This window comes from Puntigrus tetrazona, chromosome 7 (genome assembly GCF_018831695.1).
Source record: "Puntigrus tetrazona isolate hp1 chromosome 7, ASM1883169v1, whole genome shotgun sequence".
NCBI classification, from domain to species: domain Eukaryota; kingdom Metazoa; phylum Chordata; class Actinopteri; order Cypriniformes; family Cyprinidae; genus Puntigrus; species Puntigrus tetrazona.
The window spans coordinates 17,761,543-17,787,326 of record NC_056705.1 but is presented as its reverse complement, the minus strand read 5'-3'; the positions used below and the strand labels follow the sequence as shown (position 1 = coordinate 17,787,326).

The window sequence follows — 25,784 nt, the reverse complement described above, 5'->3', positions numbered from 1 at the left end:
TGACTAATAATTAAAGCACTCAATAATCAATGACTTCAACCAAAACAATTAACGTTGATCTCACCATCTGAGCCCAGACTCATTACTGTGAGAGACGGCCCCTAACAGCTCACATGAATAAATGAATAACACAAGCGCAGTTCAGAGCACTGGGAAATTTTTCTCAGGGTGTTGATATACTACCTCTTCCACAATTCCTCTGTAGACCACGCTGATACATGACCAGTGACATATGGTCAGCTAGAGAAACCAATCTTTGCGTAATTCCCCCACCCCACATCCTATCAATGCGGCCCCATGCAGCCTGATAGATCTCAAGCGGGGTCATTTTTTCTCTTTTTTGCACCGCTGGCAGAAACACAACTTCTGGTTCCTCTCCCCCAACTCAGTATTAAAAACAATTCTCTTTATTTCTCATCTGACACTTCTGGGATTTCAGTCCTAAAGGATGAAATATGTTAAACATTCTGGTTGCTTTAAATCAAAGTTTGCGAGTGGGAGAACGAGTTTAATGCTGTCAGGTCTACCCCCGGGTAGATTACAGACTAGTACACTGAGCCGTATATCAAGTGTGGCCTTACCTCCCCAACACGGTGATTTACTAATGAGACCCTCTGCCTGATGGGACATTAACCTTGCAATACTGGACATGTCAGCAAAGAGAAAGTGATTGGAGCTGAGAGTGAAAGTTGGACAGCCATTTCAACTCTATCACACAGTCACAGATTGACACTTTCGATATGTGGGAGCGCTGGTGTGAGGGACGTTGGAAGATATGAACGTGATAAGTGTTTTTCAGTCTACCAGCAAACTGGAAGATTAAGAGGCAGATGTACGAGAAGGTTCACAAGCATCCTGGGGCTGTGAGGGTCCTTGGCTCAGACGCACAGGAAGCCTCACGCTTGATTTCCTCCATACTTAATAAAGTACAGACATTGTAGAGATGACAGTGGTGATCCATTGCAGCTGAATGACTGAACTAGGTTGCGTTCTGTCTTGTGGACCAAAGGACAGTGAAAGGTTATGAGCTCAGAGGAAGCAATGCGAATCTATGTCTGAAAGATGGCATGATAAAAACACGATTTGAACAGAGCATCACATTTGTTGTTGCTTGCAGTGGGAAACAGACTTCTCCGATTTTCATAATTAATCACTGACAGCAACATTCATGTCACAATGTTTTCTTGTGCAGGGTGACAAATATGAAACCAAACCCGAGCTTCAGGCGGAGAGATGACATCTCTATCACTTTACAGAGAGAAAACACATTACGGCACAAATGATGGCTGAGGACCAGGTTAAAACGCAGGCAATAATGAGTCTGATTTTGTAAAGCAAAAATTGAAAAGATTCTATTCAGAACACGAGTGATAAGGGAAAGCTTAATGGGCCACTCTTCAGCTGTCCTTTCAATGCAAGCTGAGCGTAGCCAATGAAATACACGATTCCTGTCTATCTCTAATTTACTCTGCTGGTAGTGCAGAGGAGGGAAAATGGTCTCTTTCAGCAAATGCTTTGTAGTTTGCAGTAAGCAATATCAAAAGACAAATTCAGTTGCTATGCTTCGAATCTACAACTGTGACTCAAATTCAATCTTTAACTTTAATTGCAACATGCTGTCTTCACCAAATGCTTCACAGCCTTTCTGTAGGTTGTCCGGGCTTTTGTTTTAGCAGCAGCTTTTTACAACTATATAAACATGAAATCTGAACCAATTTGCTTCATTAATGAAAAACTTTTTTTTTTTTTACAGCATTTTAATCTATATGTTAATGATAATTTAAAAATAAATGCGCTATTATAAATGAACATGAAAATGAACATAAACCTCAAATAATGCTATAAATAATCTTGTCCATTCTTAGCTAATTATGCCTAGGGCATTAACAAAACAGAATCTTTCACACTTTAGTAAGTCCCTCCCTCACAGTCTCATTTTCATCCACTTCGAATTCCTAAGGTACATTCTAAAGTGTTAGAATTAAAGCTATAATAAGTGGTTGCATCATTCAGGAATCTTAATAAGCATGATGTATGTTAGTTGTCTCTGTCTGGCTAAAATCTCCTTTAGGAGGGCTGCCTCCTAAGAGCCCCGGCCCTGACGGACTAATTACTCCGCCTGGCTCCATGCTGCTGTTTTCTAATTACCGTGTGGGATCACATATCACTGTTTAACAGGTTCTCATTAATTACAGCCCATCTGCCACCTGCATGCCAAGCAGTACGATGAGTCGTTTGGCACGTGCCACTCACCGGCACCAGTCCTGGGCACCAACGATCATCAGCCATGAAACAATTCACACATGTCAATATTGCTGTGCACTGGCATTTAGGTTCGGCGTTAATGACCGACATGGTTCCCTATCGAGAACTACTGGAAAGACCACAGTAAGAAAATGAGAGACAATTAGATTCAATTTAGGGATTTTAAAGAGAACAATCTGGAGGTACAGTGTGGGCTGAGTATGGCAGACATATTTGTCAATGTTCTCTGACCACCTGGTGGAGATACGAACACATGGATTATTGTGCTCACAGTGACAATAGAACCACCTACCATCCAATCAACACCACCCGCCCCTCATATCAGCAGCTCACTTGCAGCCTGGGAGCCAAAGAAATATGGTGTGAACAAGAGGAGGAGCATTAACACAGAATATCGCTAGCAGATTGTGATGAGATACAGCCGGTGCTTATTATAGTTTCTCGTCATCAACAAGAGAACATTTTTCTTATTACATAAAGGGGACGAACAACATCATAAGACCTTTTCTCATTGACATAAGCAAACATGACCATAAACAATCTGAGACTTATCACTCTGAACCGCTGAGGGCCTATCTCCATCATACAACATGCACACTCCACATGGTGCGAAAAAGTAATTTTTACTTAAAGGTTGAAAACAGGTAGAAACTGTGTGAATACAGCACCCAGCGTCTATATTTCAGGATCAGTTAAGATTATCCAACTCACTGTTCAGAAGCAGAGCAGTCAAGCATCAACCGCTCAATAAGCTCCCGATAGTTCAGCTTCCTTGAACAATAGGTTGATGCAATCTCACAAATAAGACAAACTTACACTCAACCCATTTAACAGTGCGCTGTTTCTCCTCAGGGGATATGAGACCTTTCATACTTATTAAACTTTTCAAACAGCAACATTTATCAGGGCAGCAATTTAAATTCAAAACACTATTACATTTAACCCATGTGTATAGGTCTGGGTTTTAAAAACACAATGAAATATTTTTATACTATAACAAACGTTTTATATACAAAACTCCACTGGACTGTTTGGATAGTTTTCTTTAGTGTATAAAAGGCAGTAGACAAATATATATATATATATATATACACATGTTTTTTTGGTTATTTTACATAGATGACTGGGTACTGTGTAAATGTTGTGATGTGTAACTAACTAAATGAGTAAATTGTTGATTGAATGCTGAACAAACCTGTGTTCTGAACTGAATGTGATTATTATTTTTCAGGTATTACATCAAAAGGTTTGTGTATATATATATATATATATATATATATATATATATATATATATATATATATATATATATATAGTGGGTGAGTCTATATAAATATATAGTTTATCCATAAAAATGTTAATAAAAAAACTGTCATCATTGTTCCAAACCTGCATCTTTCCACACATCAGAACATATTTTGAAGGACACTGGCTGAAAAATATTTTTTTTGTGTTCTGGAGAAGGAATGATTTATAGTACTGTATGAGGGCATATGTTTATGCTCCTGAATACTGAATAAAATGTCCCTTCCAACATTAAAACCCAACGACACCTACACATCACGACTACAAAACTAACATCACTTGTTAGTTAAGAAGGGACATTTAGCAAAGAGGAAACCCTTCATCATTGACTTCAAAGATGTCTAAACAAAGCCCCAAGAGACACATTCCTAAACAAAGTCCACATGTTTCACCAAACTGTAAACACACTGGGTCCTAAGCTACCTCTCTGTCCCATGACTCAATTTATCAATGTCAAATACCTAAGAAAGAAAAAAATCTCACCGTAATCAATCTACAGACAGGGTGATGACTCACACTAAGCACATCTCTGCCTCTCTGTTTGATAAACAGAGACGTCGGGCAGGTCTCAGACCCTGTCACTGCTCTCAGCTCCGCCTAACGTCTGCGGCTAATTGCCCTGCTGATAGAGGATTACCTTTCATCGTACCAATCATCTGTCTTTGCCCATCCGGTTCCTCATTAAGCTCATTAGCTATGGTGGCTGAGGGAGCGCGTAGCATCAAGAGCACATCGCTGAACACCAAAGAACGTGTCCGTCACAGTCTGTGTACACTGGGTATATGAAGGAAATTGGAGGTATTTTTGCTGTATAAGATATCCATGAAATTGATTTTTTAAGTTTGCACTAAAAAGTTGCACGTATGTCATGAATATCAAGAAGTCAAGGTTAGCTGGTTAGCACAGGCCAAGTAGCATCTGGAGAAAGATGACATACGACTTTTTCTGCCAAAAAATGACTCATATATTTATGTTTATCTGGCTTTCTTAGTGGGGTTTTAAAGGTCACTTACTATTCAGTAATATTATTGATTTGACTACACTGACAAACTGATAAACAAAACTGAACTGAATTTTTGAGACGATTGCCTTCTTGAAAAACTGCTTTTTAACATAATTAGATTTTTTTTTTTTAGATTAGATTAGATTCAACTTTATTGTCATTACACATGTACAAGTACAAGGTAACGAAATGCAGTTTAGGTCTAACCAGGAGTGCAATAAGCAGCAAGTGCAGGATATAGGTACAAATATAAATATAAATTACAAAGATAAATATGTGATATGTACAAGTTAAATTACAGATGGGAAGGGGGAATTTACAGTGATTATGTGTAAGATTTGTTCCATAATTAATGAATTTTGAAACAATGACAGTTATTGATCTGAACTGAGTCAACATTGAAATTACGTGACACTATTGTCTTATTTAAGTGCTGTGTAAAACCAGAATTTCAATTTGCCTTATACTGTATTTATATCATTGATTCTTTTTATTACTATGAAGTTGCTTTGAAACAAATCTTTTTGGAACAATCTATATTATATAAAGAGCAATATAAATGCAATCACAAATATTTTTAAAATATTACAAGCGTGAATTTAACTTGCAGCTTCTGACCTGCTGAGGGGTGATGTACCAGCCAAGAAACTACAACTAAGATAAACGGGAATGCTAACAGATAGCTTTGTCCATGGATTCCAGACCCCTTAATTACATTTGGTAAGAAAAGTTGATACTAAGAAAAAACTTCCATATGGACAAACAATTTAAACACAACCTTCTGACCCTACACCAACTCAAATAACCTCCATCTGACTTGTGACTTTTGGATAAGAGAAAGGAAGAAAGGATAAATAAGCAATAATTGGCAGGGCTAACACGTATGGACTCTGAGATGGCTTAACCTGTGAAATCCTCAAACATCTAAATTGGCCTCGCTGAATTAATGGCCAAAAAAAAAAGATTAGACAGGCAACTCGGAGAAGGCGAGAGGTTAGAGCCTGTTCACATTGCTGACATGCTGGTTTAGCATCCTGCCCGCCTCTGCGGCACAAATTAGTATTTAGTCTGCAGCACCTCTGCGACAACACATCATTTATTTTCAATTATCTTTGCCCGGATGAGATCGGGACAGAGTTGTTTTGATGCGGTCTTTCTCTCTGTCTTCCTTGGAGTTTGTTTACTTCGAGGACATCCATTTTGTTTTGGTTCCTGCCACATCACTTGCCCACATCCTGGAATATTCACCTTAAGGGCAGAGACACATCAATCTACTGACAGTCTAAGGTGGATCCATTTACCTTTCTATCTCTCTCCTCTTCCTCAAACGTTCTCTCTATTTTGCATCACCATTTCTGTCAGTGTTTCCACGCTTGGAAGGAAAAAGGTCTGGACCTCTACTGTCTTCCTCATTTTCTCTCTTGCATTCTGCCTCATGGCATTTTTATGGCTTGTTAAACTAAAAGTGAAAATGACAGGACGATTGCCCAATGAAAGCCCATAAACGCACTACAGAATTAACATTCAGTCTGGGTTTGTAAGCTTTCAGAAAAACAAAAGCATGGTGTTTGTTTTGTATTTTGGGTCTTGGCTTTCTGCTCTTTTCTCCGAGCAGCTTTGATAAACAAAAAAGAGGAAGGTTAGAGGTTGCTTTACAGCCAGGAGATTAACAGAGGGATCTACGGACCACAGAGGGTGATTTACGTATCAGAAGAAAACCCTTCCCTGTCATCCAGTGCAATATGCACAGCCACAGCCGTATCTGATTAAAACTATACAGCACCCATTGGTCCTGTCTCCCCGCAAATATCTCAAAAGTGACATCTCCGCCCTGACCAGACGCTTAGCTCACATCATCCAAACAAACCCTTGAGGTGTTATTGTTGAGGCTCCAAGGGCAGAGGCAGTCTCGACAATCCCTGTATTCTGGAGTGGGTATAAACACACGTTCATTAGTTACTGTTAGCTGCTAATCCCTGAGAGGGTCATGATAAACATACTGAACTATGGGCCTCGACTGCTGAGGGCAGGCAAGGTTTCTGTCAGAGAATCAAGACAAAGAAAGGCCAATTAGAGAGTTTGCAAAGAGTCACAAAGGAAATTCAGCAGCTGTTTCTGGATAAAATCTAAATAATTAGCTAAGTTTAAAGGCTTTTAACATAAAACTTTAGAATATAATTGATTACAATAAATAGTCACAGTCTTTCACAGTCAACAGATAGTGAGTAGGCATTACAGACTGCATTACAACCAAATACCACAAAAGAAAACACTACAAAAACACAGTATACAGTAAAACAAAACACTACAATACAAAATATCAGAAAACACTAAAACACAATGAGTAATATTTTTTCTAATTACCAGTGGTTGTTTTTTTGTGTTTAATCTGTTACTTTGTAAAAATTGTTCAATTTTTTTTTTAAGTCTGCATTACAACAAAACACAACACAACAAAACAACAACAAAAAAAACGCTGGGGCAAAAGGCAGTGAAACAAGCAGGGAGGTGTCTGCACTGTTGGGCGGAGCAGTCTACTGCACCATCTTAGAGACGCATTGATTAAAATGGACTGAGGGCCACAACAGCTCTCAGCAGGTCAGTCAGTGATTAACCCACACTTTTCAACTTTTAATCAGTTCCCGACCTCTACAGACCAAAACAAAAGGCCCTGGATGGAGCTCCTGCAGAGCAGCCCTTAATGAGGTTCTACTATTATGCCCTTTTTCTTCTAGGTAGGTTTGCACCATGATGCTGACATCCAGAGCTGAAAAAGAGAGAGCGAGAGAGAGAGAGTACAGCAATGTAGAAACCACCACATGACAGAGGAGATCAGAGCATCCTTTGTTAGAGTGTTTCAGGTAGCTCAGTAATGGCCGTCAGAGGAATCACCACGCTGCAGCAAGCTCATGAAGGCCATTATAGGGCTGTACATCTACAGCTTTTATTTTCCCTCACCATCAGCTGTATCACGTCAAATAATTAATCCAGCCGCATCAGAGAAAGCTAGCACAAATGACATCTAGGTTGAGGTCTGCTTGTGATTGTATGGCTCCATCCAAGAGAGGATGATGTGATTCAAGGCTGTAAGATATACGACACGGACATTAACACATCATGACTTTTATAGGGGCTTCAGTTAAGCTGGTTCTTTACAATTGCTCAGAACACACTAAGATGTCAAACACTAAAAGGACACACACTATAATATAACCCAGCTACTGAATGAAATGAGCAAGAGAAAGAGTTTACTTGCACATGATGGATGCCTCTCATTCTGCTCTGACAGTTACTGTGAACGAATAAAGTGTCTGCCTGAGCCAGTCACATGGCTCTGCTCTTGAACACAGGGCAGGGAAAACACAGGAAAGAGGACGTTCTTCTCCCTCAAGTAAATGAGAAGAAAACAGCAGGCTGAAAATAGTTGTTTAATATTGTTTGACATTAGCTTCACAATTGGCAAAGAGACCTTGAGTACAAATCATCACGAGGCATCAGATAAGCAGTGTAATTCATATTCTAATTAATATGGAAGCATTGCCGAGACTCAGAGGGTCTCCAAAGGGAGGGCACTGCTCATCAGGCCTTATCTGAAAGTGGGGAAATATCCAAAGCATCATCCCTATGGAATATTACTTCCCATCTCTCTTTCACTTATTAGTTCTTGCGTCGCTTTCTCTTGCATGCACACACGCACACAGCCCTCAAAAAAGGCGGTTAGTAGGATGCTCCAGGGAAAACGTTCCTACAGTAAGTGTTAATGATGGATAAAAGCACATCAATAAGCTCTTTTGACCTCCCATTTCTAAATTTGTATGTTCATAACAAGAATAAGCTCATCACTGACAAGAAAACAACTTCTGGTAAGATTTACCATTTTTTGTTTAAATATATGTTTTAGAAAGAAATACCTTACGCTCATCAATGCTGCATTTATTGAATATACAGTAGTATAAAAAACTGAATATCGTCATGAATTGTCATTATTATTATATTGTTACATAAAAATATAATTAAAATGGTTTCTGTTTTAATGTATTTTAAAATGTACTTAATTTTCAGCAAACATTTCTTATTATTATGGTTAAACTATGTATTTCATACCAAATTCATAATACTGGAGAGGGATGTTTTCACCCGATCCCTCCTTTTCAGACTTGAACAGAACTTGAACACTTAGGTTGCCAGATTGACAACACCATTGTCAATATTGTGACGATGAATGAAATGAAATATGTGGCAACCCCAGTTTATGGTATCCCTGCTGAATGAAAGTATTAATTAAAAATAATTACTGCCCAAACCTAGTACATAAATGAGAGAACTCTGCAAAATTGCGTCAGGGAGTGATTACAAGGTCAGACGACATTGCGTAAATGGAACAGCATTTCTTTTGAGTGCTTGTGTACTAACCACTAGACCCCCGATCCATTTTTAAACGATGTAAATAAACCTGAATCTCTAAGTCCCATTCTGCATCTGACCGAAAAGTAATCTCAAAAGTGTTGCCATGGATTTATTTGGTTGACCGCAGATGACAGCATTCTGTCTGTTGTGGGGGCTGATGAAACTGGCAGAAAACACTGTTTTTGAATGCTCAAGGAACAGACTGTAAAATGTTTTGTTTTGTGGCTCCATTTGAATACGTCTAAATAAACTGGATGTTGCTTTCTGGGTTTTATAAGGTCTGAAATGTAAAAGAAATCGTACAAATGCTGGATTGTTATAGTGGAAGAACAGGTCTGAGGTCAGTGGATTTAGTCTAGTATATTGCTAAGAACAAAAACATATGAAATGTTCTGCATTCAACTAATGTATCTACAGCCCCAGATATGCCTCTGACACAGATAAAACTCAGAGATCAGTACATGCTAAGTTCAGCTCTGACATATAAGTGATTTCTTACCAGACCCACTTAGAGGATCCAAGTGTCCCAAAGATTAAAGGCAGAGGAACCTCTGGGTTTGTGTAGGGATTATAAATATGGATAACTTTTTCTGTGCTTATTTTGCAATGAAATAAACAACAGTAACAGTAAGAGCTCCTCTGACTGATGCTGGGATAATGCACATTGGAATACAAACTGGAAACTTTGACACACATGTTTACATACGATGAAAAGTAAACAGGGCCAGCCTGTGGGTTTGTGGGGCCCAGGGCGAGATCAGGAAAATGGGCACAGTCAGTATAAAAGTGTCATAAGATAAAAATGTTCACAGAACCACTGCAATACAAAATATGGTTTCTTTTAAACTGTACATGTCCACTGGCAAGCAGTGAGTGGAGCATGAGCGAACGATTTCAGTTCATTCTTCATGGGAGATGAGTGGCAGGTTTGCACCGGGGACTGTGGGATTGACAGCGAAAAACAAAGCAAGTAGTGAGAGCGTCACAAAAATTGAGAAGTGCTGAATTCGCAAATGAGAGCCGAAAAAAACCCTGGTGGCAGCCAATCTTTGTGAAGCCAAGGTCTGTCATAAACATTTCAAAATCTGTTTCTGGTGGATTGGGTGCTGTAATCACATTGTTACATATACTTAATTTGTATTTCAAGTGAAATTTGGATGCTCTCATTGTGGCTTGATTGTGGTTGCACATGTACTTTAGGCATACAAAAGTACTTTGTGCATTTTTCCAATAACAACACATGATGATGCAACTTGACCAGATACTGAAAGCTATAATAAACTGGGCTAAACTGCTACATTTACTTAGATGGGTAAAACAGATTTATATGTTAAAATCACTAAAATATACACAGGAATGTGAAATCAATAAATAAAGTACTGTATGACTAACATTTATAAAGTAAGCCTAGATGCAATACTCAACAGATGTTCCCCCGGCAATGCATCAAAACATGAATAAATTATGTAGATTACTGTTACCATTTATTATATGACTGATTGCTGTTTTTATATATGCTAATTCTTATGTCTGTCACTTTCAGTACTTTTAAAGGAATTCGGAGGTCACCTTGTACTTTCATCCAAAAGTGATGATCCTTTTTCCTCATAGTTTGTTTGAAAATAAGTATTTAGTTTTCTGTGATTTGAGCATCCTAACCAGGTTGACAGAGTAACATTGACTGGTGGACTTTTCGACTATCATTTGTGAAAACTATTTTTCAATTCAATTTGAAGACACTAGTGGTAAAATCAAACTATTTATTTAAACATTTAAATTACACGAGCCAAAATACGTAACACGTAACGTATTTACGACACGTAAGCCACAAGATCAGTTAATTACAGAAGATAAAATAACATTAGATGTAAAATGTTGAAAACAATACATGTGATTTTGTGTGTTGTGTATTTCACTCAGTTCTCCTGTACTCTTGAATCACTCAGAGATCACTATGTGCTTCAGTCTGATTCAGCTGATCATCACAGAGGACTGTTTTCCCTCTTCTCCTTCTCGTCTTGACAGCGACCCCTCAGAGATTCATCTTTAGTCTGAGGAGATGGCGGGACTCTCTCTTGTCTCTCCAAACAGCTTCGCTCCAAACAATAACACTATTTAATACAGGAAAAGGGTGGGGAAAGTGTAGGACACTGGTGTAGCCCCCAAACACCAGGGCTGTCAAAAAGATAGATGTATGTGTGTGCTGGAGAAGAGGGTGTGCTGTAGTCCGAGAAAAAGAGAGAGAGAGCGCAGTGAAGAGAAGGAGAAAAGTGAGCGAGTGAGTGAAGGAGAGAGTCATTTGTTGGTCTTATGACATTACAAAACCTATAAGACAAGAGCTTTGAAGCATAAAAAATAGCTCCTTTCACAGCTCCTTCATTAATGAAAAGGACAGAGAGTGGCGGCATTATTTACAGGATTCTAATACTCCAAATGCCTCTGAAACAGCAGCTCTCTCCATTCACTCAAGCTCCCACAATCCCCTTAGTCAGAATGGATGAACAAAACCATTACTATGACTGTACTTCATGAGAAGAAAAAAAAGGTCAGCCTGTATGACTACATTAATTAACATAATGGTTCCTTTGAGAAAGAACAAAACATACGAACAAGGAAAACATATAAAATATATACTGTATAAGTGTGTCTTTATATATGCAAAATAAATATACACATATGTAAACAAAAACTTCTATTTTGGATGTGATTAATCATTATAGACTAATATGTTGTGTATCTATCTATCTATCTATCTATCTATCTATATATATATATATATATATATGAAAAATGTTATGTTTATACACACACACACACACACACACACACACACACACAAGTTATGTAAGTGAGAAGAAAATGTGCAAATTAGGCAGACATGGAAATATGGACATGACATATGGACATGAACTCTCAATTCATTCAGTTCCATTTTTTTTAATTCTCAAAAACTATGACTATAATGACAGAAGGTAAATGACATGTGGATGAACATGGATCCACTTCATCATGTCCAGTATAAAATATGGGTTCTGAAGCTGAAACCACATGAGAAGTACTGCACTAAATAATACAGTCAGCATTAAAAGTGTGCCAGGATTCCTCCCATGTGATTTTGTCTGCAAAAGAAAGGGGGCAACCCATTATAGAGGGCATTCACACACACACACACACACACACACACAATTCCATGAGTGACAATGTACTGCAAAACAGCAGTGAAAGCAGCACTGGACCATCTGCCAAGTATGTAATGACACACAACATGACATGAAAACACTGTGGAGACTATGGTTAATGACAAGAAGAGGATCCTGGGGTTGTGTGCCAGTGTGGTGGCAGCATTAAGCTTTAAGTACACACTAAAATGGATTCAAAATAACTACACCCTTTAAAGGCTCACTGCTTTGTTTGAAATGAACCTCTGTAGAATAAACACCATCAACAAGACCACACTCAGCTTGAGTCAGAGACAGAAAAAAGGCAGAAAATAGCTGCAGTGCTTCTATGGTTTTCTGACTGTATTTATATACTGAGCTTCTAACCCAAGGCTAAATGTTTATGTTGAAGAGATTCACACACTGAAGTAATGCATGGCTCATTATCACTCAATCCATGTCAGAAACACGTCCAACCCTCCTCCCTGTCCATCTTATGATGATGAGTAACAGAAATCAGCTGGATTATAAACAGCAGGGTGTTGGAATGTCAATATTGCAAACAATAATCAACAATAATACAGTTGGTATTTTAAAGGCACGCTCTACTGAATGACAAAAGAGTCTGAGTCATAATAACACGGAATAAGAACTGACTTAATTTACTTTCTTAATTAAATATCTCTGGTCTTAATGTGTATGACTCAATGTTCTTTGTTATAGAGGAGGACTTTTTTTTCAAAATCTGTGAAATTCTATTTCTTTTTTTGTTAATAAATCCAAGGCAAGATAAGTAAAATGACCAAATCAAAACAACAATCCAACTTTGTTTTGGGTCGTATAAATGCGCCTGTAAGTAACTGGGTTCAATTAGAAGTTTAGTAACATGATGTATTTGATGATGGATACACTGTAGAAAACAGAAATGTAATTTAAACATCTGTTTAAAAAACAGCTGTGGTTGCCAGAAGTTTATCGTAAGAAATATGGTAGCAACATTTTTGATTGAAGTGAACTTCAGTTTAAGAGTTAAAAAATACACAACACTAAGCCAAATAAAATGAACAAACATGATGTAACATAAAACCCCATACACATAGACAAAACTAATTAAAATTTAATAAAAAAATATCAAATGTTAAGTACAATGCAAAGAATTCTGGGAATGCTTTTTTTATAGTTGTTCAATGCATATTGACTAGTTATTTTTTGCTTCTAGAAAAAAAGATTTAGTACAGTTTTATCATGCATTTCAATGTACTTTACTTATTCATTCACATACTTCCCTGCTCCCTCACTCATTCTCTCAGTGCTCACTTGAAGTAATGAGTCAGTGGACCATTACAACCCACCTTTTGACCCCGAAACAGATTTAGTTCAGGTGTCCCTGCTATGATCAATACACCAATCTGGTTCACGTCTTCATGATTGCCCGTGGAATCAATATGTACTGTTTAGGACTTCACTACCTACCGGTCTTTTCTTACCGGTATGTGTGTCTGAGGACAAGAAGTGAGGTCAAAATATCAGATTTTGACATAAACATGTTTTGATTTTATTGACAAAAGGGCTGTTCATTATGATTGATATAACAGTATTATTTGCTGATGGACAGATATGAGAACGAGCTTCATGCAGTGATTGTTTCTATGGTGACCCGGGAGGGGACATCTTCGGTTCACTTAGTTCTGTTGTGGCCGGAACGTGATAATATGACGAGATATTAATTTATGGAAATGTTATATTAACTTGTGGAAATATGATATTATGTCGTGGCCACAAGATTGTTTTTTTGAGGAAACAACATAAGTTTCTAATTACAGTATGTTGGGTATTACAGTATATTTTTCTCATGGCCACGAATTCATTGCATTATTGCAAACCAAGATTATTAGAAATGGATAAAACATTTTTATTAACATTAAACATTTACTTTATTGTTTGGCTATTATTATGATTGTGACAATTATGCAAATACATTATGATCGTAGGCTATTTATGCCTTAGCATGATGATGAATGAGCGTACTGTGTTTTCTTTTACAAATAAAAATACATGAATGATTCATTCCTCAATGAAACACTAGGTATTATGCTGTATTAATAATTATTAATTCACTGAAATAAAATAGAAAATGTTAGATTCAAAATTCCAGTCAGCATAATCCAAGCTTTATTGACATGTCCAAAGTGATGTAAAGAGATCAAAATGAAGGGAAAAAACTAATCTAAAAATATGATAATAGGCCAATAATAATAATAATGATGATAATATACAAATATTATAAAAAAAGACGATCAGTTAATGGGACACACACAATTTACTTTATGTAACATTTATTCATGATAAACTTAATATGAATGCTGTTTACATCGCATTCAATACAGTCCGGTAGCTTACAGTCAGTATAATAATTTATATTATAAAACAATAGGAGAAATAAATTATGCAATAATTTGTATAATAATTATTATAATAATTTCTTATTTCAAAATAAAATAAAAATCAATCCATCTCTGATAATCCCAGGTTGCTATGGTCACAGAGGTTTGTTCATGCAATAAACTTGTGGCCACGAGAACAATGTGTAATTCCCTTAACTTGTAATTCATCTAGAACCCATGACATTAGGATCGTTACCTCGAAAAATCAGGCCACATCATATCATATCATATCATATCATATCATATCATATCATATCATATCATATCATGTTTCACGACAAAACTACGTGAACCGAAGACGTCCTCCTGGTCACCGCATGCTTCTACTGTGTATTCTACATTTATTCCTTCATGGGTATGTGTGCTTTTATCTTTATCTGAAAAACGTAAAAACTAAAATAAAAAACTCCAATGAATAATTTATCAGAAGGACAATCTAGAGGTTACTTGTGAGTTGTGTTTAAAACACGGCGCTGCATTATCTAGCCTACGGGTGTCTTGCAGTGCAAGGTTCTAATCCTATAAGAAATCGCGTTGTGAATGCTGATCGTCCTCTCGGCTGTTTGCCTTTTACTCTGTGTGATTATAATGCTTTAACACAGCTGCTGTAATCAGAACCGCCAGGCTGCCCTCCTCCACCTCCCTCCGCTTAATCAATCTGACCCAGCCCAGATTAGCTAGATCATAATCAACAACCTGCTGTGGCAACAAAAAAAAACAAAAAAAACTACCGCCTACTCCCTCCGGCATGCCGGACACCTTGCGGTCACAGTGACATATGCGGAGTGTCCTGCTATCAGGGCCTTCACACACAAACGGTCCACTGAGCTGCAGGGAAATGAAGCTTTATTCGCCTTGCATGTAATCAGAGTGGACCAGATACTAATTGCAGCGGTTATGAGAGAGAGAGCAGGTAGTACAGCGCTATGTTCCAGAGAGGAAGCTTGAGGAGGATCTGAAACCCTTCAGGGTTTTATTTCTCTCTTTCTGAGTGTTCTAATTAATTTTTTTGGCACTTAAGACAGCAACTTCAAAAAATAGCTGTGTGCCATAGGTGAACCATCACTTTGTGTGTGTTTATACACTAGAAATGAGTAGGAGTGAGAAACAAGAATGTCTGTGAAGTGTTGTGTGCTACTAATTTAATTTGCAGAACGCAAAAGATCATAGTCCATAATTGTATTGTTTATACAATAATGAATATCATTAAGCTGCTACTAACCCTTCTCAGACGGTGCAGTACATTCGACCTGATTCCAATTATTTTGGAGTAATCTATCTATCTATCTATCTATCTATCTATCTATCTATCTATCTAGATATTTGTAATGTTTTGGAAAGAAATCATCAAAGGTAACTTTATTAGAGTGGGATGGGGGAACATAGTAAAAACAGCAATGTTTAAAATAATTCTTCAATATTTATCTTTGATCAATATCAGTTTTCAATTTAATATACATGACCCCGGTCCACAGAACCAGTCTTAAGAAGCATGGATATATTTGTAGCAACTGTCAAAAATACATTCTATGGATCAAGATTATATTAATCAGAAATTAAATATATACCGTAAATATATAAAAACTTAAACTTAACTTCTGATTACTAATATAACTTCATATGGGCAGTGATTTTCTCAAGTAATTTTTTGCACTCCAGATTTTCAAATATCATCTTGGATAAATAATGCCCTATCCTAACAAACGTACATCAATGAAAAACCTTATTTATTTAGCTTTCAGAAAATTGAACAAAATGTCTGGTTTTGTGGTCCAGGGTCACATATTACAAAAACATATATTAAGTCTCTACATTACCCAAATACTCGAATAAGCTAATTCGTTGCTGAAGAAACAAAGATTGTGCTGCTGAAAACCTTTTTTCTCTGATATTTTTTTTATTTTCAAGGTTCTCGAGTATTAAGCAGCACAACCTTTGTCCTATATGCACATACACACACACATAGAAATGAAAAATGAAAAAACATGTCTATGAATCTCCGTTCTCCCTCTCTGAGAGAATCTCCGTTCTCTCTCTCTTTCTCTCTCCCTTTTCCTCTCTGGGGCATATGACTCAGGTAGCAGCATGGAGACAGAAAAGCCTTCATGCAAGTGGACGACTTACAAACACCCCACTGTCAGCGTGCTACTCCATTCGTGACAAGTGTCAAAGCACTGTGTGGAAGGGCCACCTGCTGCATGAAGATCACATCACTCCATGCTATGTGGACAGGTGAGCGAGGAGAGCAAAATAAAACATTTGTTATCTGCTCTTGTTTGCGAGAACAAAAAGATGAATGAAGCTCCAAATAAAGATTAATTACTGCAATATTCACAAACAAAGTATTACCCTAGAGAATGGATAACAAACCTACACTTGTTTAGTATTCAGTAACCAACTATGAATAAATAATAATATAGAAGCACATAAGTGGAGTTTTTAACAGCACACACAAACCATCATCTGTTATTTATAAAAGTCATAATTTGAAGAGGGATTCCAGGAGGCAGAGGAAACTAGCTAAATGAGACAGTATTCCCAGAAGGCTTAGGATGAGCTGTAACACAGTGTGTGGGTGTTTGGGTAATTATCCAAAGGAGTCTGCTGTTTTTGTTAACAGTTATGAGTGTCTGCGAGCTGCTGTCACATGGAGCGATAGAGACAGACATATTTTACAATAAAGATTCTGACAGTTCATATCCAGACAAACCAACCTGGGAGACACCTGAGTTCTGTAAATATCTATAGGATCACACTACCTCTTATTGTCATGTGTTGTTTACGCCATAAATGCATTCACACTTAGACCAGCAGCATTTGCTTTAATTCAGAGAGGCATATGTACACACACACACACACACACACAGGCACAAATAACTCCTCATGTCATGTCAGAAACGTTTACCGGCGTGCCATGCACACTGTAATCAGATGCGGATGAGAGGGCTTCCTGTCAGTTTATTTGTGAAGGAGTGAAAGGAGTGACGGGTAGAGGTGGAGCGTGAGAAAGAGAGATGGAAAAGGAAAAAAAAACAAAGAGTCAGAATGAGGCTACGACACGTGTGTCAAACTTTGTCACAGTCGAGATGTGATTGAGGCTTCGAAGCTGCCCTAGATATCCAAACATTCATTTTCAGTGAGCAGCAGAGAGCTGAGGAGAGCAAGCACACATCCGGAACAGTGTTTTTCCAGGTGCTACAACTTTTTGTAAGAGACTTTGCAAGTGCAAAATGTACTAAAATAGTAATAAACATACAGCAACATTTTCATTTTTTCTAGGTTTGCCGACATTGGTCGCTAAGCATCTTGTTTTCAACCAAGTGTGTGGTTACTCAGAAAATGTTTGAAAACTTTTAAGCACCTTTAAGTGTGTGCATTTGCTGTAGCAGTCCATAAAACTGATTGTGACCATAATGAATCTGAAGTCAGATTCTGCGGTTGAAAGATTCACGACTGCGGTGAGTCCCATCTGGTCTGGGGCTCTCCTGAGACACAAGAAACAGAGAGGAGGACTGAGGTTACACCGCTGTACCGTAAATACAGCTGACACACTCATTTACTGCAGCCATCACTGCTGTTCTCTGTAGGCAATCAGACACACATGCCTCTCAGTGACAATGTTATTTGTTAATGAAAAAAAAAAATCCATCCGGGCTTTGTTCTTTCACTAAAAGAAAACACCAGATGTAACTGTCCACCCTCGGAGAAAACACAAAAGGCAATAATTAAATCAATGCTAGTGCAATTTCATCTGTGTCTTAAAAGGGATCCATTTTCAGCCATTTAATAAGCATATTAGATTTAATAAATAGCCAAGTGGTCTAAAGTCCAAAGCCGGGCCCGAGGTTTCCGGTTTTATGTGGGAACTCGACCAAACAAGAGCTAATGAATGCAGCTTAGCTTACAGACACTTTGCTTGACTGCAGAACAAGGCCACCCTACTGTGCTGCCATACTGAGGCAGGTCTAATACACTATCCACATGCACAGCTAGCCAAAAGTCTTGGAGTTATGACACAATAAATCTAATGAGAACAGTGAAACACAAATTACACTTCTATTCCAACAGGAAACACCCAGCACTATTCACCTGTCAGTCTTCCACCCAAACTCCTCCCCCGTGTCCGAGGTTCTTCCTGGAGCCATGGCAGCTGGGGCTAAGAGAGGCCTCCGCGACTGGCATCTGCACTGCTGGCTCAAACTGCTAATTACTTCATTTTACTAGTAATTAGCTGATTAAAAAAGGCATTTAAGACCTGTGTCAGGGCTTCCGGAAACCACACGTTATAGAGGCAGGAAGACAGCTGCCGGCTGTAAAAGACCCAGGGAAAGACTGTGATTGAAGCCGAGCAGAATGCCAGCGATGTGCTTTTTAAGCATACAGAGTGGCAAGATCCGGGGTAATTGACTGTTAAATGATCAAAATTGGACCCCACTGTGAGTCAGATGTCTTAAATATTTCAATACATACATACACGCCTCATCATCTGTTCTGAAAAAGAGGTAAAAATTACAACAATGCAAAATGCTGAACTGAAAGAGGTTTGTAAAAATGTTGCTATTCAGAACACAATAAAATCCATAAAAAAAGGAACAGGTGCTTTTAGCTCTTTGAGGAAATCAGAAAAAAATCTGTCACTGGGGCAGTACCCTTTTAAAAAGTATAGATATGTACCATATAGGTACTAATCTCATTTTCTTTTTGTATTTTAAAAGGTAAAATAATTTTTCGGACACAGACAGAGACAAGAAGGAAATACTAACACCTCTATAAATCAATTCTTAATGCCAAAGTACTCTATTTATATAGAAAGTATTTCAAATACATTTATTTTGCACTAGGTATACTATTAATACATATAAATAATTATGTGCTTAATAAAAAATACCCTGCAGTTGTATTTTTGGCATATTTTTGGTCAGTTGGAAAAAACTAATTTTGTTATCAATGTACTTTAATTGTGTGGAAGTAGTGCTGAATTCCATTTAAAGGTATACTAATAAATCATATTTGATTGTGCTAATGTGGAACTATTGCAAGTATACTATTTCAGTAAGAACTATTTCAGGTACACTTGAATTATCTTGCATTTAAACACTGCTACTTTACAGAGATCATACAATCCTTATTAAAGTGACATTAAAACACATATTAGGCATAATATGAATAAACGTGCATTGTGCATAAATGTGCATAAATGAAGTATACTTGGTATGAAAACTATGTATTTTAAATGTATTGTTTTGTAAAGTTTTTTTTTTTTTTTTTACTAGGGCACAACATGAATCCATGGTAAATGTTTATATGTTCACACTGCTGTCATAGTGTGATAAGGGAATCTCATCAAGTTGACATCCTTCTAACATAAAATTAACAGAGGCTCAGGTCAGGTCCTCCACTTGGTCTGGTTATCACACGCTCCTCACCCCTTCACGTTACCCCCCGTGCTTCCACTGGTCACTGCTTCTCAAAAAGCCCCTGAGGTGCTTCTGTACTAAACCATCCCTGACAAAGCTTCACACGCTACCGTGATAGACGATGCTCAGACAATTTATCTCGAAATCACAATTTTGAGGTATTTCTCAGCTGCTTCTGAATCCCAGCTGCCAGCTTGACCGTAGAGAGGCGAAGATACGCTAAAGCCCCATAAGCTCTTGCCTCCAGCTGGACTCTACATTATGAATGCTCTTGACTTCCTGCCGCAGGGTTGCCTTGGAGACGAGGACAAATCTGCACTGGGCACACAGTGATATTCAAATGCTCCCTCTGAAGCAGAAAAAGAGAAACGACTAAATTGTTTTTCTTGACACTCTCACGTTCACGTGTTGCACTTATGTGAATGGGGTGGAAGGAAACAGGCACTTTATTCCTGGTTAAGAGGAATAAACAAAGAACAGGAAACATGTTGGCAGATTCCAGCATTACTGCTTTCCATCCATCGAGAGTTCAGCCCAAAACTGTGGTAAGACTTCATTGTTTAAACCGCAGAACAGTACTAAATGTCATACATATATGTCATCATGCACCACCATCATCCTATCAAAACAACCAAATACTACCACTTAGTTATCAGTGTTCACTCTATATGTTTTATTTAATATTGTTAATATTTTTGTACATTTCTAAGGATCTGTTGCCTACAAACAGTTTAAGAACTGCTATTGTACACAGTCAATAATGGGATACACTTTAGAGCACTCGTTCTCCTCCCTCAGGATAACACAATCCTGAACTCCTTCAAGACACTGACAGAGCGAAGCCAGAGAAAGAGTAGCTGAGAAACCGAACAAACTCACTCTACCAGGAAACACACCACTCCTGGGACATATATGCAAACAAAACACACACTCTCTGGCAGCACTCCATAGAACTCATCCTTACAACAACCCCAAACACTATCAAATATTAATCCAGGACCTCAGGTTCAGTTCTCAAAACATCTGAAACAATATCAGACTGAAACATAAAAGAGGCTATTGAATCCCACAACTCTCACACTGACAGGTAAGTCTCCAAACAGAGGACAAGATCTCAGATTAACAGAAAAACCTCAACCGGACCAGCAGGAGGGAGGCAACTAAAACTCCACGCATTCCCTTGAGGAAGATTGTGGGAAATATTAAAGGAATGTTTAGGAGTATAGCGTATGTGTGGTTCAGGATAAATATCATAAGGGTCATGAGGCCGTTCTGAAAGCAATAACACGGCAGTCTCAGGGCGGCCCATAGGCATCAGATTAATCACACGGTTCTCAGACAGACGCACGTATGTGGCTGGAATCTGTCAGTGGAAAGGTTAATGAATGCAAAAGCAGAGAGGAACATGGGAAAAACAGCAACGAAAAGTCATTTCACTACATGGTTGCTCCATGTTCCTCCCAGCAGCTCTATATACATTGACCTCATATTAAACATAACTGGCCTCACATTAACTTTCATGGCTTTTTGAAGATATCAGTCTATGCAGCAATGTATCAGATGGAAACTGGATTTATTACCTCCTATAATCCTACATTAGGAAATTCGTGCTTTGAATTCTCTTAAACGCATTTTTTGTGTACCTGCTTCTATTCTCATACTAGCAAAAAAGCAGAGTGAGGATGATTTAAACATTACTTTTTACCCCTTGCCATTCTTCAAACATTAAACATAAAATTGGTTATATTTTATTTTAAACAGTCATTTACTGAACAAATCAGAATCAGAATCACAAATTGCTCTTTTAATGTAATTAATTACAATCTAAATTATCTTAGAGACAAAATCTGCTTTTGTTCTAAATTGTAGTGAGCCCTTTTTTTACAGACCATTGGCTGATTGTCTGATGTATATGACACAGTTATCTGGAAACACTTCAGAACGTCGTCGATTGGTTAAATTTTACAGAATTTCCGGGAGACATGTGTGTTGCGTTCTTTAATATTCTCCCTGCAAACAAAGATGTCATTATGCCAAACTCCTTTACAAAAGCTGTCATGTTTATAGCTGTGACAATGAGCGCTTATCAGTATTAGCTAAAGTCTGGATTGTCAAAAGTATGTGAAACCTTTCAGTTTGATGGCATAGAATCTTGTCCAAGAGGTTCACACACAGGTCTGATAATGAGTAGTAGTGACTATGTTGTGTGACTAGAGATTTTGTTAAATACTTTTAATTTTTCTGGTGAACTAATAGGATCTATGGACACTGACAATTTGCCTGAGGTTAATGAACTGCTACATGACATGTTGTTTTACTGACGTCTTTCCACAGTTGAAAAAACAACTGACATAAGATGTTCACTAATGTTCACGCTAAAACTATATATATTGCATCTATACAGCAATCTGTGTCACCACATGAAACAGCGTCAACAATTTTTTTTTTCTGGTAAAAATTCACCAAATATAGTTATTTCTGGTGTGGAAATTAAATTAAATTAGTGTACATTTTGTACCTCCATTTTTTTTTTTCAGCATACTTCGAAAAATGAACCACACCAAAGGAATCAAATTTAATCTAATTGTGGCCAATTGTTTCGTACATGTAACATTTTTACAGCCTTAATGAAAACTAATAATTGATGAGGAGCAGAGCTGGGCCTCTCTACATGCCTTCAGTCCCACTAGTACAACATTCTTACCCTCCAAAATTAATCTAAATCAATTAAGACAAAAAGGACACAAACAAGCTTTAGTAATTCATGAACCGGGATCCGGGTTGACTTTAACCACAGTTTTATGGCAATCATTATTGTGGCACATCATTTAGCTGGCATTTCTCTGTAGATCATTCTAAAAAATATTGGTCAATGCCACTCTATCATAAATACTCTTTCAGATAAATCAATGCGATCTACAGGGATACACACATGAGAATGAAGGTCAATCAATGTCCTTTCAAGTTCATTCATGCTGTTTTTCATTCAAGGTCATCTTTTCATTGGTGCGTGAAATGTCGGACTAACTACTGTCCTGCTGCACCATATTTTATCGAAGACTAGAATGTTTATTAAACCTGAGTCAATGTGAATCCTGTGTTCTCCTGCCATTTTCGTTTCCACATTAAATTAATGTGGCTACTCACCTGCTCCCTCCCTCTCTGTCAGACACCTTTAAAAGCTGATTAATCCCCCCCTCCACTAGGTATGCAGGAGGAGAGCCTCATCAATCTTTGTCTGCCTTGACAGCGTTCAACTGTGCCACGCTTTCCAGTGTTATGGGACTGAATGGACAGAGCCCTATTGATAACTCAATCATCATCGCTGGCTCATGTGAATGAAGACACTTGCCCCCACGAGGAAAGACTGTTGAATTCACAGACTGATCAGCCATCCCCTGAGATCAAGTTCAATGACAGTCCCTGAAGTCGTGAGAAAACACTCCGGATGGCACACTTGTCAGTCTTTTACACTTCTTTGCTTTCAGTGCTGTAATAGGCTACAGCTGGGAGGGATTCCTCTGGATGTCAGCCAGTCTTGATCCCTTTACAAGACCTGTCCATCAGACCACTACTACATTTCCTGGACTGCAAGATAGCATATGTGTGTAAAGTGTTTAGGTAGAATAACACCAGAGGCAATTTAGTCAATGCCCAGGCATTTTGAAGTAAATCCTAGAATCTGAAGTTGATTTCCAGAGGATTCCATGCAAGCGCACACTGTGTGCGAAGAAATCATTTGTGCAGATAAACAACAAACTACTCAGGAATCCGTTCCCTCGTGCTGATGGAGTCTGGGGTCTGCTGCTAAACTACAGTTCTTCATCTCAGCAATAAAATGCCGTGTTTACCTGAATCCCACAGAGAGACATCTCATGCTGTAACTCATCTCATTCTTTGATCTAGACTTGTGTACTACATCTAAGAGAAAGAGAGCCAGAGAGATAAAGAGGATCATACAGAGAAAGAGAGAAAAAGAGACTGATAGTGAGAGAGAAAAAAAATCATCAAAAAGTTCTTGATCTCCACATAGTTATAGTCCAGAGATGAGGAGAAATGTGACATTATGTGACTACTATACAAATAATACAACAGAGGAAATGTGTTGAAATAAGCTAAAATATAACAGGTTTAGAAGAACAAGTTAGGACAACAGCAAAATGTGCCAAATCCAAATAATAAAAACACCAATATTGGTTTATTTTCAGGTTTTTTTTGGCAAATTTCAAATGGTTTAAATTAATAATGCATCACATCTGAGCAGTTGCTCCAATCTATTGTAAACACTTCCTTGAGTTCTAGAGGCAGACAAGACTGTTTAGTCTGAATCAGAGCAGTGCTGGCAGTGTGGATGATATGGAAACATTTTTTTCAAAGGTTAGTTAAATGTGTAGCTCACTACAAAAAAAACCCATCTTTTTCTTTTTACATAAAATATAAAATGTGCTGTTCTTTTCCATACAACATCGGTAATGACGTGACATTTGAGATATACAATAGAAGGGGAGATTTTCAGTGAATTTATGAATTAAAATAGAAATACAGTTTGTTTGTTTTTTACAGCTTGACACCCCCTGGTCACCATTCACTTTCACTGAAAGGAAAAAAACAGCGTGAACATGCTACTTAGCACCTTCTTTTGTGTTTGTGGAAGACAGAAAATCATTTCTAATGGCATGAGGGTGAGTAAAAGATTATTTTCGACTGAACTATCCTTTTAACATACAGAGCTGAGTCCGCCATTGCGTGAACCGCTGAGAGCAATTGTCTGTTTGTGTGTGTGCATTTGTCTTACGTGTGTGATTTTGTGTCAGGGTATGGATTTAACAACATCCCACCCATTTTGCAATCTGTAAACTTGTACATACTCGGTTAATGCTCCCTCCGGAGCCAGCCGATCCCACAGAACAAGAGGCATGAAAAATTCAGCCAGCGTGCCCAATCCCTGCTGCAATTATGCATGAGCAGAACGGCTGGCTGAACAGAGCAAAACCCAATGCATATACTTTACATCCCATTCCCATTCCACTGACTGCCAGGCTGGATATGTGCATGCTAAGCTCAGGCGTTCACACTGTCTACAGAGCACTACATGACAGGCAATCAGAAGCCTTCCAGCTCCTTCCTGATAGTGCTCACTGTGATAATGCCTTAGCATCACACCACCAAATCCGCTGCAAAATTCAGACAGGGCAGAGGGCAAAGATGAGAATTAGCCTATATAAGTCAAACATACATGCGCATATCACGTACTGGTATATTCTTAGGTTGCTAAGCATTATAATTTAGGAATGAACTGGGGATGCACAATATATGTGTTATTGCACAGTATTAGATACATGCGATTTATTCATATTTGATTGCATTTTATCTTAATTTCCTCTATTTTTACATTTAGAATGCCTTTGACATCGTCTAATGCTAAGTTCATCTTTAAAAACACTAATAACTGAACACCACTCTTAAATCCACTCTTTTCGGTATTTTAACAGTTTAATCATTTATTTAGACAAACGAAATTGAATAAATATTCAATGATTTCTAAATGAAACACATGACATTGAAGAGTAATCCATCACAGATTTTTTGACACCACAGGAATAAATTGCATTGTGAAATACATTTCATTCATTTTATGTTGCAATAATGTGTCACAATACTAGTGCTTTAATTGTATTGTTGAGCAAATAATTGCAGCCTTAAGCATGAGACTAAATTCAGATATATTTAAAAAATCATAATTATTCAAAATGTCTGACTTTTAGTGTAATTATTGGTTTTAATT

General features: G+C 37.8%; 1 protein-coding gene across 1 annotated transcript in view; it reads right to left on the bottom strand.

Moving 5' to 3' along the window:
- Window positions 1-25,784, bottom strand: part of fam189a1 (family with sequence similarity 189 member A1) — an 83,232-nt gene that overhangs the window by 21,638 nt on the left and 35,810 nt on the right. The gene's annotated exons all lie outside the window — the stretch shown is intronic.